Source organism: Gavialis gangeticus, unplaced genomic scaffold, assembly GCF_001723915.1.
Source record: "Gavialis gangeticus isolate Ggan-Ray unplaced genomic scaffold, GavGan_comp1, whole genome shotgun sequence".
Classification (NCBI taxonomy): Eukaryota; Metazoa; Chordata; order Crocodylia; family Gavialidae; genus Gavialis; species Gavialis gangeticus.
In genome coordinates, this window is record NW_017729032.1 from 115,643,732 (window position 1) to 115,661,027 (window position 17,296).

Here is a 17,296-nt window from a genome sequence, read left to right on the forward strand (position 1 = left end):
AATGCAAGGTCACGGTTGGCAGGGCTAACCGGACCTTGTCGTGCATCCACAGGTGCATTTCAAGCAGGGCCAAGGAGGTGATCCTCCCCCTCTATGCAACACTGGTCAGGCCACAGCTGGAGTACTGTGTCCAGTTCTGTGCGCCCCACTTCAGGAGGGATGTGGACAACATTGAGAGGGTCCAGAGAAGGGCCACCCGCATGATCCGGGGACAACAGGGCAGACCCTACAATGAGAGACTGTGGGACCTGAACCTGTTCAGCCTTCACAAGAAAAGGCTGAAGGGGGACCTGGTGACCATCTATAAACTCACTAGGAGGGACCAGAAGGGTTTGGGAGAGACCTTGTTTCCCCTAATGCCCCCGGCATAACAAGGAATAACGGCTACAAGTTGTTGGAGAGTAGGTTTAGATTAGACATCTGTAAGAGCTACTTCACAGTTAGGGCGGCTAGGATCTGGAACCAACTTCCAAGGGAAGTGGTGCTGGCTCCTACCCTGGGGGTCTTTAAGAAGAGGCTTGATGTCTACCTGGCTGGAATCATTTGAGCCCAATTTTTCTTCTGCCCAGGCAGGAAGTCAGACTTGAAGATCTACAAGGTCCCTTCCTACCCTACTTATATGATTCTATGAAAGTTTTGACCTTTAAATAATGCAGTTTCTCAATATGGATATTTTAAGTCTATGTCCTTCTATCCATTGTTCTTAATAGGAAATAGAATCTGAAGGGGAATTATGAAAACACGTATTTCTTTAAATATATATATATTTTAAAAGTACATGCTCCCATAATTCCCCTTGACATTTTATTTCCTATCAAGAACAATGGGTAGAAGGAGATAGAGTTAAAATCTAGTCTATAGGTTACATAAATAGAACCCACTCTATGGGCTAGATGAATGGTATGGGGCTGGCTTTATGGGCCAGATCAAGCCCATGGACCACACCACACTGGATCCAACATTCACAGTATCTGCTCTAGCTGGTCTGGGATATAAGCTGCATGCAACACTCTGGCTGGTCCAGGGTAGGCACTACGTGCAGCATGGGTCCCAAGCCACTCTGGGTGGTTGAGGACTATGCCACATGTAGTGTTGTCTCCAGGGCCCATGCTGTATTTGATGCCCATCCTGGACCAATTGAAATGGGGTCCATGTGCAGCTCACTGCCTGGACTGACCACAGTAGTTGCTAGGTGTGGCATTGTCCCACACCCATTAGAGTGCGTGCAGTGGGCACTAGATCCTGCATGTTGGAGAAGAGCTGTGTGGGGCTTTCTGTGCAGAGCCAGCTGCTCTAGGGAACAAGCATGAGCTGGGAATCTAGCCCTAGAGGATGACCTACAGCCCGGGGGGCCTGAAAAACATGGTGAACAGGGGAGCCTGTTGTGGGCCAGTAGGGGGTGCTCCTGTGCTGAGCCACTTACCTCACTGCACCCAACCACCTTCCAAGTGCCTCCCTAGGGGAGCCTCACATCTGGGTGACCCCTTTACTGGAGGATACTCTCTTGCCTGGGGGTATTGCTGCTACCACCCAGGAATGGACTTGATCCTGGCATGGTGTCCCCTGGGAAACAGGCCTAGTAGCCCTCGAGGGTACTTGTCTCACTTCAAGAACTTGGAATGATTCCTTCAGTCAGAAGCACAAGTAGTGGTATCCCTTAGTCAGCCAAACGAAGGGGAACTTTATTGGTTACAAGGAGTAGGGTTGAAATAGGGTAAAGATTTGAGTAGTATCAGAGAAATCCCATAGAGCAAACAGGGTGGCTGGGGTAGCCGTTGATCATGCATCTGAGTTACTGCAAGCTATATATCTAGTTAGATCTCAGGTATCATCCAAAGGCAGGTGGAGAGTCCCTCTGGAGGCAGGCAGTTCATTGATCATGAGTTTCAGGAGAGAGAGCAAGTTTCAGATGGTCCAGGTCATCTCTCTCTCTGAGTTTTTATCATGGCTACTACCCTTCCTCATGGATAACCCCTAACTTATGACCTCATTTAGCTGGTCCAATGGAGTCTAGCACTTGTTGGCTGCCAGCCAACCAATTTGAAATGCATCACTGGTTGCTGGGCAGATGGGCAGTCTCTAGCCCATTAGATAGTCAAAGCCCCTTACCCAGGTATGTGATGCCAATCATGTAGGCAGAGGGAGCAGATTTCCCCACTCCCTCAGGAATGTAGCCAGATCAGGTTACCTAAAGAGATAGGGTAAGGTGTATGTCTTCTGTTGGGCCCATACTAACCAAATTGTCACAGAGTAGAGTTTTTGGGAAGAAACAGAGGTGGCCTTTTGTCACAGAGCCCATGGCTCAGAAGATGAGCATGAGATGGGGAAAGAAGTGTGTGCACATGCTGGTGGGTGGTGAATGGTTCATCAGGAGAGATTCATAGATGCATGGCACAGTAAGACATCATGCAACATGCAGCCCTAGACTTCTAATCATGTTAGACTTCAATAGAAGAGTAAATACAGTATGTTAATTGCCTGCGAAGCATTAAATCTGTTTAATAAAATTCAGATCTTTTGCCAAAGGATACTTTGTTTTGCTAGCTGTATTAATATTTCAAATGTTGTAATAATTTGAGCAAATCCACTAAAGCACATTTGTTTACAAAGCCTCTTTTTTAAAGAAATTGGTAAACTATTTTAAGAAAGTATCAGTCTGATCATAGACAATTCACAAAGTGGAGTAAGTGCTACATTAGCTAAATAAAATATCCAATAGAAAACTATTCACCTGGCTCTAATTTGAATCTTAAAGAGAGCTTATTTGAAAATTTCTCCTAGAAATGCTGCTTTCAAGCTCTGAAAAGCCCTTATTCACTGTGGACCTGAGTAAATCTTATAGAGATCACTTCCATAATCAAAAAAAAAAATATTACCGCCTTAAAGGAATTTCTCCCATCCTCTTATCCTATTTCATTGTTTGCCAAAATATGAGGGAAGTTTGGATAGGAAAAAAGAAGCTTGTGCAACAGACACTCGCTATCTAGGCTTGAATTTATAGTTACACTATTTATCAAACTATAAAATGACTTTTCAGTGTGATGCATACACTTCCAATAATGATAATGAGGTATGGATGCTTATATTCCCATGCACAAAGTCAAAATTATACTTTCTGTATTATAATAACTAATAAATAAGAGAGGAGAAATTGTAAAAGTCAAGATAAAAATTCAAGGTAATAACAAACATGGCAAACAGAGAGATAAATGATTACAATAAATTTTAATGTTTGGAGACAATTGAATTCATATGAGACAAAACAATAACCCATCTCATCCTCTTCACTGGGGTTGGATTTTAATAGCCTAATAATATAGCCCTGCAATCCTTAATAGGAGTAAGTCATGGGAAGAATTTGCTGGGGTCAAATGGTCTAGTCAACATATTGAGGTAGGTTGTGTGGTATGTTCTTATTCCCCTCCTTTTTCTCACTTGACGTACACAAGTTTTTATACTAATATGCATACAATTGCTATCTGGTTATTCTGGAGACATGGTGCTGAATCTTTTGGCAAATGTAGTTGCTTTCTCAACCTGGGGAGGACAAAAAGGAATTGTTTATACACAAAAGTCATCTTGTGCCATGAGGGGACCTAGGCTATTGGGTACATGCAGACATTTAGGGAGGATAGGGGGAGATTAGCTCAACCTCATCAAAGATAAGTTGGAATGGGGGGAGTGGAAGGCTTAGGGGAATGGGAGGGTATCGGTGTCCATGGGGAAGGGATAAGGGGGGTTGGAGGTGCTACCAGGTTCTGTGGGAGGGATCAGGGATAGTAGGGTCTGCAGGAGAGATTAGAGAAGGGTAAGTGGGGTCCATACGGAAAGAGTGGCGGGGACACATGAAGTCCATTGGAGCAATCTGAGAAATCAGGGTGGAAAACAGGGTCGGGGGGGTGGGGGCAGGGGTTGATAGAGTCCAGGGTAGTTTGGTGGGATCAGGGGGCTAGGAAGGTCCTCAGGGAACTTGGAAGTATGAGGGGAGGGAGCAGCTTGTGGGATGAAGGTTTGCTAGGTTTGAGTGGGAGAGACACTCATTGGTCTATGGGTGTTGTCCATCTGGGGAGATAAACGTTGCCTGGTGCTGGGAGGGTAGGAAAAGTGTAACCCTGAGGTTGGAACCAAAAGCTGTGTTTTCCCTGGAGCTGCTCTGGGAACTGTACGTAAGTTCAGTTAGATAGGTCTTGCTGGGCCCAATTTGAGATAGATGACTTTGGAGGTACACTTAAAATACATCAGGTCAGTCTTTTTTAGACTGAACTAACTACCTTGAACTTCTGCACAGTTTGCACTTATATACACCTGACTAGGAATCTAAGTGTAATGTCCTCACTTGTATGAACTAAGTTAGATTGGGAGAACTAAGTTATATTTTTAAACTGATCTAACTTTCCCCTAGTCTCCCTGAACATCTGTATCCTTTGCCTTCTCCAAAATGCTGCAAAAGTTTGATATGTAGGTTTCAAGCACTATATACTGATGGGATAGTAATCTTTCAAGCAGATGATAAGGCTTTAAAGCTATTTATGCATTTTTGATCACAGCATAGACTGATCCTTGGCTCCAGGGGGTTTTGTGTGGGGGGCAAGGGCTCAGTCATTAATGCAATGGAATGACTGCAAACACCATTTGTACAGTGCACAATTTTAAATTAAAGATATGCCAATTTAACCACAATGGTTTAGTTAGTAAAAATATTATTCACAAACTATGAAAGCAACTCAGTGGTTAAGAAATTCTTAATTTATGGGTTATCAGATCACAGAAACATTGACATAATGTCCAGCAAATTAGTCTAGAAGTAACAGCTGCTTAAATACACTCAAAAGGTTCATAAAGGACTCTGCTACCCTTTCATTTAAAGCATATACTTTAAAAACAAACTGTACAATATTAAATTACAGGGCAGTTCAGAGCTCCAAAAGTGTTTAAATATCTTCACTATTTTGATCATTGTAATTTAAAACTCAGAATTAAGCTAGTTTGGTTTGTACTGGTTTAATTAACTACAAGGCAAGGTTACTGTAAAGGTTAATTAAAATCTGTCTTCTATGACTGTGGGGAAAACACTTTATGATAAGTAGTTCAAGAGGTATTGTGGTTTTCTGTAAGAGCACTCGAGCATGTTAAATGCAGTGGGTTTGACATAAAAGAAGGGCTTTCTTTCTGATATATCTGAAAAGCTTGTTAATCATAAATATTACTCTGCCATTCATGCTCAACAGAAAAAGACAAAAAAATCCTTTTTAGTAATTTAACTAGGTTTTTAAAAATATTTTGATTCATAGCTCTTGTCCTATGTCAACTGCGCATTACCTGGTCCTATTTTGTAATTTTCTTAGTGATTACTGTGTGGTTGTATGCTGGTAAAACAAGAGCAAAAAAGATCCCTTGGCACCCCACCAACATGAAACAAGGGTTGTATGTCAAGTATACAGCTTTTCATCTTTGATTAAACTCATCCTCAAAGGTGACTCCTTTCACAAAGAAAACAATAATTAATCAGCTAATTACATTTCTGACTAACCTTCTGAACTGAGCAGAAATGAAATTTTATTTAATAATAACTTCTCCATTTGTGTCCCAGACTGTATTATTCTGTTTTAAAAAACAATTCAGATACTCTTGCTTGCAACTCATGGTATTTATGACATGTTACCAATGAAATCTGACCTATTACCCCTAAAATTATGTTAGGGAAGATGATTAAGTAAATGACTGAGCAATGTTGCACCATACTGGATGCTGATTTGCAATACAAACTAATGATGATATATCCCTGTGAAGTCTGCAGCTGCTTTAGAAAGCTACTGGTAAATTTGCTGTATGAGAAACCTTGTGAAAGGGGGGAAAAGACAAGCATTCCAGCCTGGTGCCACCCCCTCTACCCTGAAGGCAAACCAGGGCTGAACTCTCAGCCCTGGCTGCCGCCCTGGATCCATGGTTGTCTCAGGGAAATGCCCTCTGTGCCTTTGCTAGACCAGGTCTGTGAAAGGTGATGGTAGTGGAGAAAGCAGCATCTTGACTCCTTAGGAAGAAATGAAAAAAGGGAAATGTCCCTTGTTTCTTCCATAGACCCATTCTGCTTCTTCAACAAACCAGGGTCACTCCCAACTGTGCAAAAGGTGGGAGAAGTGTGCAGCCATTCAGATTGGCACAGGAGAAGAGAGTTCTTCCTGGGTAGAAGCACGCTCTTTTTTCATAGAAGTACCAGTTCTCTTCCTTGAATTGCTGTACACTATCTTTCATTTGGCACACATGCAACTCCCGCCTATATCTCAGTTTAAAAAGTTGAGGGTCTGTTTTCATACAGAGGATATGCAGGCAAAAGAAAACTACAGGAAAAGCTCTGTTATCCGGCATCCCCCTTTCCTGGGGGATGGTGGATAACAAAATATGCTGGTTAATTGAACGACGCCAGCTGCCACTTCTCACACTGTGTCTGGGGCATCCCTCCGCCCCTCCTGTGGCATTGCTGCTGCTCCCGCGGGGCCCGCAGGACATGAAGGTGGGTCCTGCACAGCCTCACATAGCCTGTAATGCCCCTGGGCCATGGGGGCTCAGCAGCACAGGCTGCTTTGCCCCAAGCAATGGGGGCTCAGAGAAACTGGAAGTGCCACAGTGGGCACTTCTTGTTTTCACTTTATCTTGCAAGCCAGCATGCTGGTTAGTGGAGCATGCCAGTTTAAAGATGCCAGATAACAGAACTTTTACTGTACATAAGTTTAAACTCATGAAGGTTCCCTTTTTCAGATATGGATTTGCCTTCTGCAAAAAAGGCCTGCTGGGGAGGGGTCATAAACATGACTAATCATCAGGTATCCGGGTTTTTTCTGATTAAAAAATCCCTAATTTTCTGATTTTAAAAAAGTAACCCAAAATCCACATTTTGCTGTAATTAAAATGAAACATAATTGTGTGTGCGTGTGTGCGTGTGTGTGTGTGTGTGTATGGAAAAGCACAGACCAACTGCAGGTGCTTTCTCAGCCTGATGAAGGGCTTTTGTACCCAAAAGTTTACAGATAATTTTTCCAACTATTTTAGTTGGTTTAATAAAAGATATCAGATTTACCCAAAGAACCATGTCTGCTTATCTCCTTAAACCAATATGGCTGCAACCTTTACTCCTGAAATATTGATCTGTCAAGACTGACAAGTTTCTTGATCTGTCCATCTGTACAGGTGCTCTTGCTTTCATACTCCATCCAATTTACAGTCATCCTTTGAATAATATAATTCATCCTATTATTCCTCCCCAGACCATGGTTGCATGCAGACTGATCTCCCCTTCTGCTCCCCCTCCCCCCACCATAGGCTATTTCTCAGACATTCTTTCACATTAAGGAGCTTCTGAGGGTCAAAGGAAAGGGAAAGCAATATGACATAGTTACCTCTTCTTTTCCTGTATCTTCTCTATCCATCATATGGTTTCTGTTCATCTTTATCATATAGAAACAAAATAGAACAGAAGAATATCAACATGGACAATAATCTTTCCTGCTTGTAAAACTTTGCTAATAAGCGTTTTGTAAATCAAGTCCAATCCTAAGTGACATCTGTAAAATCCAATTATCTTCAATTCCTGGCCTTAGTTAATATGTGAAATTACATGGGATCCAAAATGATCAAATTGAACTCCATAATTCAGTCAATAATAATAGTTATATTCTGTAAATATTAGTTACAATAATAATCCCATTCAGTATCCATAAAGTACAGTAGAACCCAGTTCATGAAGTTAAAAAAAAATTACTTAAGTAACTAAAGTAGTCAAAATGCTCACTTACTAATAAAGTGCAGAAAACAATTATGATTCACAATATACATGCAGAGTATGTTTTTCTGAGCATATGGTGACACTTTTACAATCAAGAATATGGCACATTATGACAGAAATGGGTTAGGATTTGGGAACAAAATTAAAATTGCATTTATGATCTATTGCTGGAAATTCTATATATCATGGACTAGTAAGAATAACAAGAAACAAAAAATAAGCATAATGTTTATCATTATAAATACATTTGTAGCAGTTACTTTAATTTACTTTAATTATTCTTAATAATATATCCCTCACACCATTAGCTTTCTCATAAAAGAGAAATAAAAATGGTATACAGATCTGAAAGAGTGGGATCAAGGAATATGATAGTTTTCTTTTTTGTAAGTGCAATTTATACCCAGAAACATACAGCCATATTTCTACCTCCATTTTGTAAATACAAACAAATAAATTTCAGGTATTGGGAACTTTGATTTTCAGTTCAGTATCATGACTATGGACACAGTGTTTTTAATGCACAGAAAATTAAATTTGGCATAAATGCACCGGTAGACACGTCCAGTATGACTTACATAACCTCAGGGATTGCAGTAATAGAAATGGTAGGAAATATAATAGTACAAAATGCATTCATGTGCACTGGGACTACTCCTAAAATATTTTGGATAAACTGGTTGGTTTTATCCTAGAGACAGTAGTTGGAGAGATGGATTTGGGTATATACATTGGCAGCTCATAGGCCTCCTATCCTTTTGCTTATGTGATGTGGCTGTAAAAAACAAACAAAAAAACAACTCATTCAATTATAGAATTCATTAGGAAGGATATTTTTAATAGCAATGGGTAATTATTAGTAGAATTATACAGGGCTTTAGTACAACCTTATTCTAAACAAGTTAAATTAAGATGAACGAGGGGTAAATAAGTCCTTAGAATGTTTAGGAGACCAAAAGAGAATACTTTACCTAAGTCCCTATCCCTTTGGGGAGGAGGGGGGTGGGAAGAAGCTAAAATATTGCTGGTGTCTTTGTTTCTCTTGTGCTCTTCCTGTGGTAGATTCAAATTGTATTTTTTTAGGGTTGGGGTGGGGACATGAATTGTGTTAATTTCAGCATTGTTATGGTGAAGATTGTTACGGAGTGCTTTGTACCTGCAATATGCAGGAGGGTCCAGAGTAGATGTTCTGGTGGACAACTATGGATCATAGTTAACAAAGATCACAGGAGACAAGACTCAATGGTCTGGCTACTTTTTTCCAACTGTGTATACCTTAACAAATGACAGAATCCTTTTTGTTGGGAATCAGTAAGAACACAGTATCAAAAATATTTGGAGGGGAAGGAAATGAGAAATAACTATCATTACCATGTTGAAAGGCAAATTTTCCACTTCCAAGTAAACAGCTAAGTGAAACCTGACTCTGGTGGCATGACTACACATTGCTGTACAGTGACATTGCTATGGCACCATGCTTTAGTACTTCCTTTTGATAGTTATTTTTGGAAGTACTAAAGCATGGTGCAGTAGGGGAAGGTACTTCACTGTGCACACAACACACAGTTAGATTTTGCCACTATGTTGCTGTAGTAGCATGCTATACCAGGGCAGTGTGCTGCTACAGCAACAGAGCTGCCAATCATGTGTAGACCCATGTGATCACTGTGCCACCATAGCAGACTGCATGGCAGTGTAGTATGCTGCTATGTAGTAGGGCTGTGTGAAATTTTGCTGGCTGTTTCATTTTGACACTATTTTGACTCATTTTGAGCTCAAAACAGCAAAATTGAAACAAAACAAAGAGGTTCAAAACAAAATGAGGGCATTTGAAATGTTTCAAAAGTTTCTAAATGTTTCTAGTTTTGAAGCAGTGAGCCAGGTGGTGGGAGACAGGGGAGAACCAGGGCTGTGTTCCCAGTGGCTCCACAGCCCCATGTAGCTCAGCTTGGCGTGGAGCGCAGCCTTGGCTCTCCCTGTCTCCTGCAGCCAGGCTGTGCTTGGTGGGGCTGGCAGAGTGAATGAGAGTACAGTGTTGGCTCTGCCCACCTCCTGCTGCTGGGCTGTGCTCCGATTGGCTCTGCCAGCTCCATGGAGATCAGCCCAGTGGCAGAAATGCTGTGCTCTGCCTCCTGCCACCAGGATGAGTTCCACGGGGCTCCAGGAAGCCAACTGCAGTTCTGGGGAACTCAGCCCAGTTGAGTTCTCCAGCCCAATTGCAGAGCTGGGGTGGGGGGAACTCAGTCAGGCTGAGTTCCCCAGCCCTATCAAAAAAGCATCAAAACAGCATTAAAACAGTGAAACTGTTTTGATGAAATGGAGCAGAACAGTGCTTTCAAAACAAAACAAAACTCAAAATAAAACACTGTTTTGTTGAAACAGATGTCAAAGCAGAATGCTGCTGTTTCATACAGCCCTACTATGTAGCTAAAGGGTGACATGTAGACACATGCTGGGAGATCATTTAGAGTGCAGGTGAAGGTACAAGAGAATATTCCAGTTCTGTGAGCAGGGATTTCTGAGGAGCATTTTGGCTAACAAAAAAATCAAAATGGCAAGGTTAACTTTAGGTTCACCTTTTCCTAAATATAATAAAAATATATTACAAATTGATGGTATAACATATTTAACATGATTTTACCATTTGTATAGTTCAAAACTTTCAGGAATGTGTGTATATTAAGGTCATGTTAATGGGAAAAGGCTTAAATTAAGAGTTGAGACTTTGTTTCTTTAGTTTGATTATGTTGCAACATTAATAGAGTTTCATTTCATCTTTATAATTTTAGTCACTTTATTTTGACTTTTATATGTAAAATATAAAATGTGTGTGTGTGTGTGTGTGTGTGTGTGTGTGTGTGTGTATATATATGTATGTATATATAATAATATATAATATGAGAGAGAGGGAGAGAAGTGGGGAGGGACCTACCAAATTTGTGATTTCACAATTTTCTGGAAACCATTAATTTAGTCGATCCCTCTGAAAGTGCAGGGACGGTGAAAAGGCACAAAATCAGTGAATCAAGAGAGGGAAACGAAAAAAAGGTAGCTGCAAAATGGCAGTAAGTCCTAGTGTCTTGAAGCATGGGGCAGAGGGGGGAAAAGGAAAGGAGAGGTGTGAGAGGGAGCAAATTGGATGCTGAGCTTCTGATGTAGATGCAGTCTGGGAGCCAGTCAGGAGCCAGCCCAAGAGCTTGCAAAGAAGCTGGCCTCCCTCTTTTTTGCTTTCATTTGTTTTGCATTGCATTGCAAATGCCAAGCCTGGCACAGCCTGCCTGCTTGCCCTCCCACCAGGGCAAAGAGCTGCCTCCCTTCCTGGCAAGTGGTGAAGCCCACAGAAGCCATTGACTCTGCCCTAAACTGCTTAATAATGTGGCAATTAATGGCTTCTATGGGCTTAATCAGGGGGTTTAGCCGGTGGAAGCCTTTAATTGCTGCATTACCAAGCCTCAGTTAGGGCCATTGGTCCATCTTTAGGGAGAGGCGGGACTTCTGGGGCCCATTAGCCAAGCAGACCTTTGTGTGTGGGGTGGGGGGTAGGGGACTGCGACACTCCACTGAGAAAGTGGCTGTGGGTGCTGGGCTCGGACTCTAAAATCAGACGGCAGCCACCCCAAAATTGGTAGGCCGCTATATATATTTAATATTTTACATTAATTTGGTATCAAAACAATGTGTTTTAATACCATCAATAGAAAACTTTTCAATTATTCTTAATAGTTGTTACCCTGCGTCCCGCCCCCCGCCCCCCCACACTTCCCTTCTCTCACAGTTTTCTTCTACAGGAATTCTAAACATTTTGGATTTTCATTCCATTAGAGAAGGGGGAATGATAAAATGTTTAAAATTCAAATGGACTTGAAATTGCATTTTCCAATTAACTCTACATACATGATTTATTGTTTTTCTTTGTACTTGAACATATTTGAATTGGAAATAAAAACATAATGGCTCACTAGCAGAGCACTTAAGTGACTTCATGTAATACTGAGTGCTTCATTTAGGATTTCCCTCTAAGGAATTGGAAGCCTAGCTTAAAATAGGAAAAAGCAAACAAAAAAGAAACAAATCATCAAACACAAAAATCAATTAATTAAAAAGTTAATTGAAAATAGTTAAAACATTGTTAAATGTGATAATTATAGCCTCTTCCAGTTAATCTTGGTATTCAGTTTCTTCCAAGATGAATTGCAGCTAGAAAGTTCTACAGTGTTGCATGATTGCTTAGCAAGGTAAAAGATACAAAGGAGAATAGCGACTTAAAACACTTACACTCCTATTCTATAATATAGAAAGAGACACTGCCTCTTTAATTTCATGGTCTGAATCATGCTCACCTTTAAATCAAGAAAAGTTTCGATGAATTGAATCATAAGTCACAGCTATAACTTAAAGTAGATCGCTTGGTGTCTTTGTTTGCTGAATTTATGGTGACAGGATCATTATGACTGTTCTTAATCCCTATTTTCAGGGATTTTTTTATTTTATCCCCCAAATTTTCTGAGCCATAAAGTTTTATTCAAAGAAAGGGTTTTCTTTCTCTAACAACACAAAAAGATCTACACAAATAGAAAAATACACAAGTTTTCTGTTTTTAAACTTATAACTGAAAACTGACTTTCATTTGAACAAATTAAAATTTGCAATCTTTTGTATACATATAGTATTTTTTCAAAACAATGGCATAAACATATGAATTAATTCATGTTGGAATCATGATTCCATTGCTCTGGGAAGCTTATTCCCCCAAACTGCCTTGTGATTAGTTCTGTTATATTGTAATTAAACTGGTTATGGCCATTTTAACAGACTGACATTTCCATGTCCATTTTCTTTCTCCCCTCACTGGCTTTATAAAAATCACTGGTTTTCCTTCCTGGATTTCTAGATTATATTTGTTTTACCATACCTGAAATCCTGGCTTACTGCATACCTCTTCGACTGGTCAAAACACTTCAAAGGGAGGGACAAAGAACTTCCCAGTTACCAATTTACCCTGAATCTCTTCTTTTCCTCTTTCTGCTCTAATTTCTTGCCAGAAAATCCTCTGATAAGATGGGGAGGAAGAGAGGGGGGTGCACAACACTGTTCTATTTCACTCTATAATAAAGTTTGTACAGTGATTTCAAGGCACACAAAAGTGGAATTGCCATTAAGCTTTGGAGGGAAATGTGTTTCTTTTTAGGTAATAGATATTACTGGTTGGTAGGGAAAATGTTGTGACTAGTTCTTATATGATGAGATGAAAGCCACCTCCAGGGACTAGTTTTCCTCAGCTAGTGACTCTTGTTCTATAAAATGACTGGATAGCTTCAGGCTCAAGATTATAAAAGCCTAGCCTGAAGGAGGTTTAATTTTGAAGTGGTTGCTGTAAATTGTGAAATGCTAAGAGAGACTGAAGCTGACTTTTGCTTGAAGGGTGAGCTCCCTTATCAATAAATAATGTAGCATGTTTTCTTTCTCTTTTGCACTCCCCTTTTACCATTTTAAAAACTTTTAAATATCATCTGGTGATTATCAGGCCATCTGGCTTTGTAAGTTTATTCTCTACTTTGTGAACCTGCTTTTATTTGTATTGGTACCTTTTCATCATAGCTGGTAGCCATAGCTGTATTAGCTGCCATGAAGAGTTAAATGTCATGAAGAGCTCCAGCATGGGAAGGGGGTGTGTGGAGACCGGCAGAGCCCCGTGAGGTTTGGGCCATGGTGCAGCCCAGCTGCTACAGGCAGCTGATGCCAGCTGCTCCTGGGGCCAGGGTGAGTGCCATGGCCCATGTCGCCTGGGGCTCTGCTTGTCTGCACTCAACCCAGCCTATACTAGAGCAGCCCTGGGAGCAACCAACACCAGCTGCCTGCACCAGGGCATGATGTAACCTAGGAGCAGAGGTGAGTGTGGACAAGTGGACGGCACAGGGCAAGGTTTTTATGCCAGAGCCCAGGCACAGCATGGGGGCAGGAGGAGCACAGTGCAGCCCAGCAGCTGCAGGCAGCTGGTGCCAGCCGCTCCTGCTGCAGCCAGGGCTGGGGGGACTGGGGACATGGCCCTTTCCCCTCCCCCAACAGACTTACCAGTTTGGGCAGGGGTGGGGGGAGTCTATGCTGATTGCATAAGAGTTAATTTACCACGCATATAATGAATTATGGGTCTAAATATGCTCATCACATAAGAGTGAATGTATATATAAAGAACCCACATAAATTGAAGAAAACCTGGAAAATTGTAATTTCTTGTCTGATTCATATGAAACTTGCAGGGTATAATAATAACTTAGTGAGCAGCAGCACAGTAGGACCAGCAGCATCTCAGGCAGCCAAACTGTGACAGAGCCTTTCTTTCCTCTCTGCAGGAGCTTCTTCTCCAGCAGCCACCAGAGAACTCTCCCTTCCAGCACCAGCCCTGGGGCTTAGCTGTGCCCAGGGCCCTGCGTCCTTCCAGTCAGGTGTTAGGGGTATTGGTCTAAGGACATGGCACTGGCAGACGAGGTCCTTTCCTTTGGGTCAATCTAATATGGTATGTTTTAGCATACCAACTGAATAATTACAGAAAAATATCTTGGCAAGCTTTTGGGTTGGAAAACCCTTTGTCAGGAAGCACTTGCAGTTGTGTGTGTGTGTGTGTGTGTGTGTGTGTGTGTGCGCGCGTGCGCGTGCATGCACTATTCCTGGATGGAAGGAATAGTAAAGAAGCCAGAGGCTGGTATGCAATGCAGGCAAAAAAGCCAGTCAGTGAAAACGGAAGTGGAGGTGTCAGAGGGTGTGGCAGGCCTGTAGGGGATGCTCCTGCACTGAGCCACCCACCACACTGTGCCAAATAGCCTTCCATTGTCTGAGTGCCTCCCAGGGGGCACCTCACATCTGGCCGACCCCATTCCTGGAGCACACCCACAAGCCTGGGGGTAACATCAGCACTACCCAGAGTCTGGACTGATCTTGCCCCTGTGCCTTCTGGGAAACACAGGCCTAGTAGTGTTTGAGGGGTACTTGACCCACTATTGCCCACTTTTTTTCATCATTTTAATTATCTTTAAATGTGTAAGTGAAGTTACATACACATACACTTAGGTGCTATACGTATATAGATAGACAGATAGGTATATAGAGATATATCTATAGACACACACACACAACTTCACCTTAATATACATTGCTTACTTCTGTTGAGACACCAGAACAGTATTCATCTGTATAATCAAATTAAAGCTAGTATGCACTCACCAAACACCAACTTCTTTTTTAACTCCCAGAAGCATAAGGTCCTTTAAAAGAAAGTACGTACTCTTCTGTAAGTGTTTTTATGAATTAGCTCCTGAGCCATAGACCATCTACAATGCTTTAAAACTTACAATTCAATAACCAACTTGAGCTTCCACACAAAGTAAATTCCTAATATTCTCTTGTCTCTGGGTGAATGCACACCTAGAGTGGTATTGATTATGTAATTCATTCTGATGTTTCTGCATGAGGTACCACTAAAAGCACTAAGAAGCCAATGACACATCTGATATAAGATCAGTAACAGCAACAGAAAAATTAGATACCCTTCCTCCTAGCCGTTAAAGGATCCTTAAGATTGTCCATTAAGAATAAATTAATAGTAAATGTCAAGGAAAAAGCTGAATTTCTGATCCGTGAGCTTTTGCTCATACCATGCTGAAGGAATCAGCTAGGTAACATCTTTAGTTCTACATACAAATTCATTGAGAAATGTATGCTTCCTCAATGCAGGACTTCCTATTCTGAAGATTCTGCTTTTTTAAGGGGGTGGAGGGAATCTCAGAAGGACTTAATTCCTTGTTCTCACAATGATTTTCATAGTGGCCATAGACCAAATTTTGGAATTTACCAATTTAGCAGGAAGTACTAGTTGAGTCCTTCCTGTTGTTGTTTTGTGGTATCATACATGTGTAAGGCCATTCTAGAGTGCAGAAGTAGTAATGAGGCCACCTAGAGAATTTTGTAATGGGTCAGACCAAATGGAGGACAGAATTGACACTTTAGCTGCTAGAGTCCTTGGAAGTAGATTTCCTTCAACCTGTTTGGGCACTATGTCCAAATTTCTACACAGACAGTTATCAAGTTTTAAACTGATACTGAATTATTATTATTGTTGTTATTATTATTATGCATTTGTCTGTGATTGAAAAAAGTAAACTTGCCAAACATTTTTTGAGGAATGACTGAAAATCAAACATTTCCCTTATATCTTTGGAAATGAAACAAGATTACTACTTTGATCTTGAAATCTTGCTTTATTTAAACATTAACTTTACCTTTTAAATTATTAAGTTAAAAGGTTTAGAATCAGCTTAAGCAACAGGGTTTTTTTTGGTTTTTGGGGTATTTTGAGTCACTGAAAAGAAGAATACATTATTTACACATTTTTGTTTGTATAAATATTTCTTTTTGTTTTATTTTTGCAGTATCACAGTTCCTAAATCTTCACCATCCAGGAGGTACATTTTTCTTCTTTATTATAATATATTATATTATACTTATATTTTCCTTTTTTATATTACTGTCAGTATTAATGGTGCATTATTTTCTTGCAAATAATTAACAATACCTATCTATCTCTGCATTCTTTTTACTTTGGATTTCAAGAGAAGAAGAATATAATAAACATGCACTAAGGGAAAAAAAATGTTTTTGACACCTTACAGTGCTTAAATAGATGCATAAAAGATAACAAGCACAATGGTTAGAGTACAACAGAAATGAACATATACTGAACTGCAACAACAATAACAACAACAACAACAAAACTTGGCCACTGCTTGCTTCCCCATATGGGAAGATAAATTTATATGGAAAATGTGTTGTAGTAGAGGTCATTTGTTTATCTGGTTTTTTCCATGACTTTAGTGCAGTTTGCAATACTAGTATGTGATTGGTAATTAACTGGAAGCCATTTGTTTCAAGAATCATAATTCCTATAAACTAATGTTGCAGTTTTTCAGAGTATGTCTGTATGTGCATTTTATTCATAAACGGGGAACTGAAATATTACTCTTTAAAGAGAATCACAGTGGCTTTGTGAGTGAGCCACAGAGAGTAAAATATATTTGAAAAGCCTGGTTGGTCCGTTGTATCTATCTATCTATCTGTCTATCTCTGTTATTGTGAGCAACATAAAGTAAGTCACATCCTAGCATGACCAAGAAAAAAAAACTCCCCCCAAAAAACTATAGTTTATATGCAGAATGATGCCAGAAATGTTCAGCCTACTTTGAAACTGGACTTTGAAACTGGAGGCCCTACCAAGACCTGGACTAGGTGGAAGGTTAATGACAATAACCTTTGCAGGACCTAAGGCAGATAAATGGTCTTCAGTCCAGAAAGCTTTGTAAGTTCCAATATGTACTGAGAAAATAGGCAGGGATATTTGCAGCTTGGAGCACTTAAATGGCAAAATCATTGTAGAAGAGAGGAAAAAATCCAGATTGGTTGCTGAAGAAATTTGAAACCAATTGCTTTTCATAGAAACAAACACTTCTAAACAAAGAAAAAATTCTC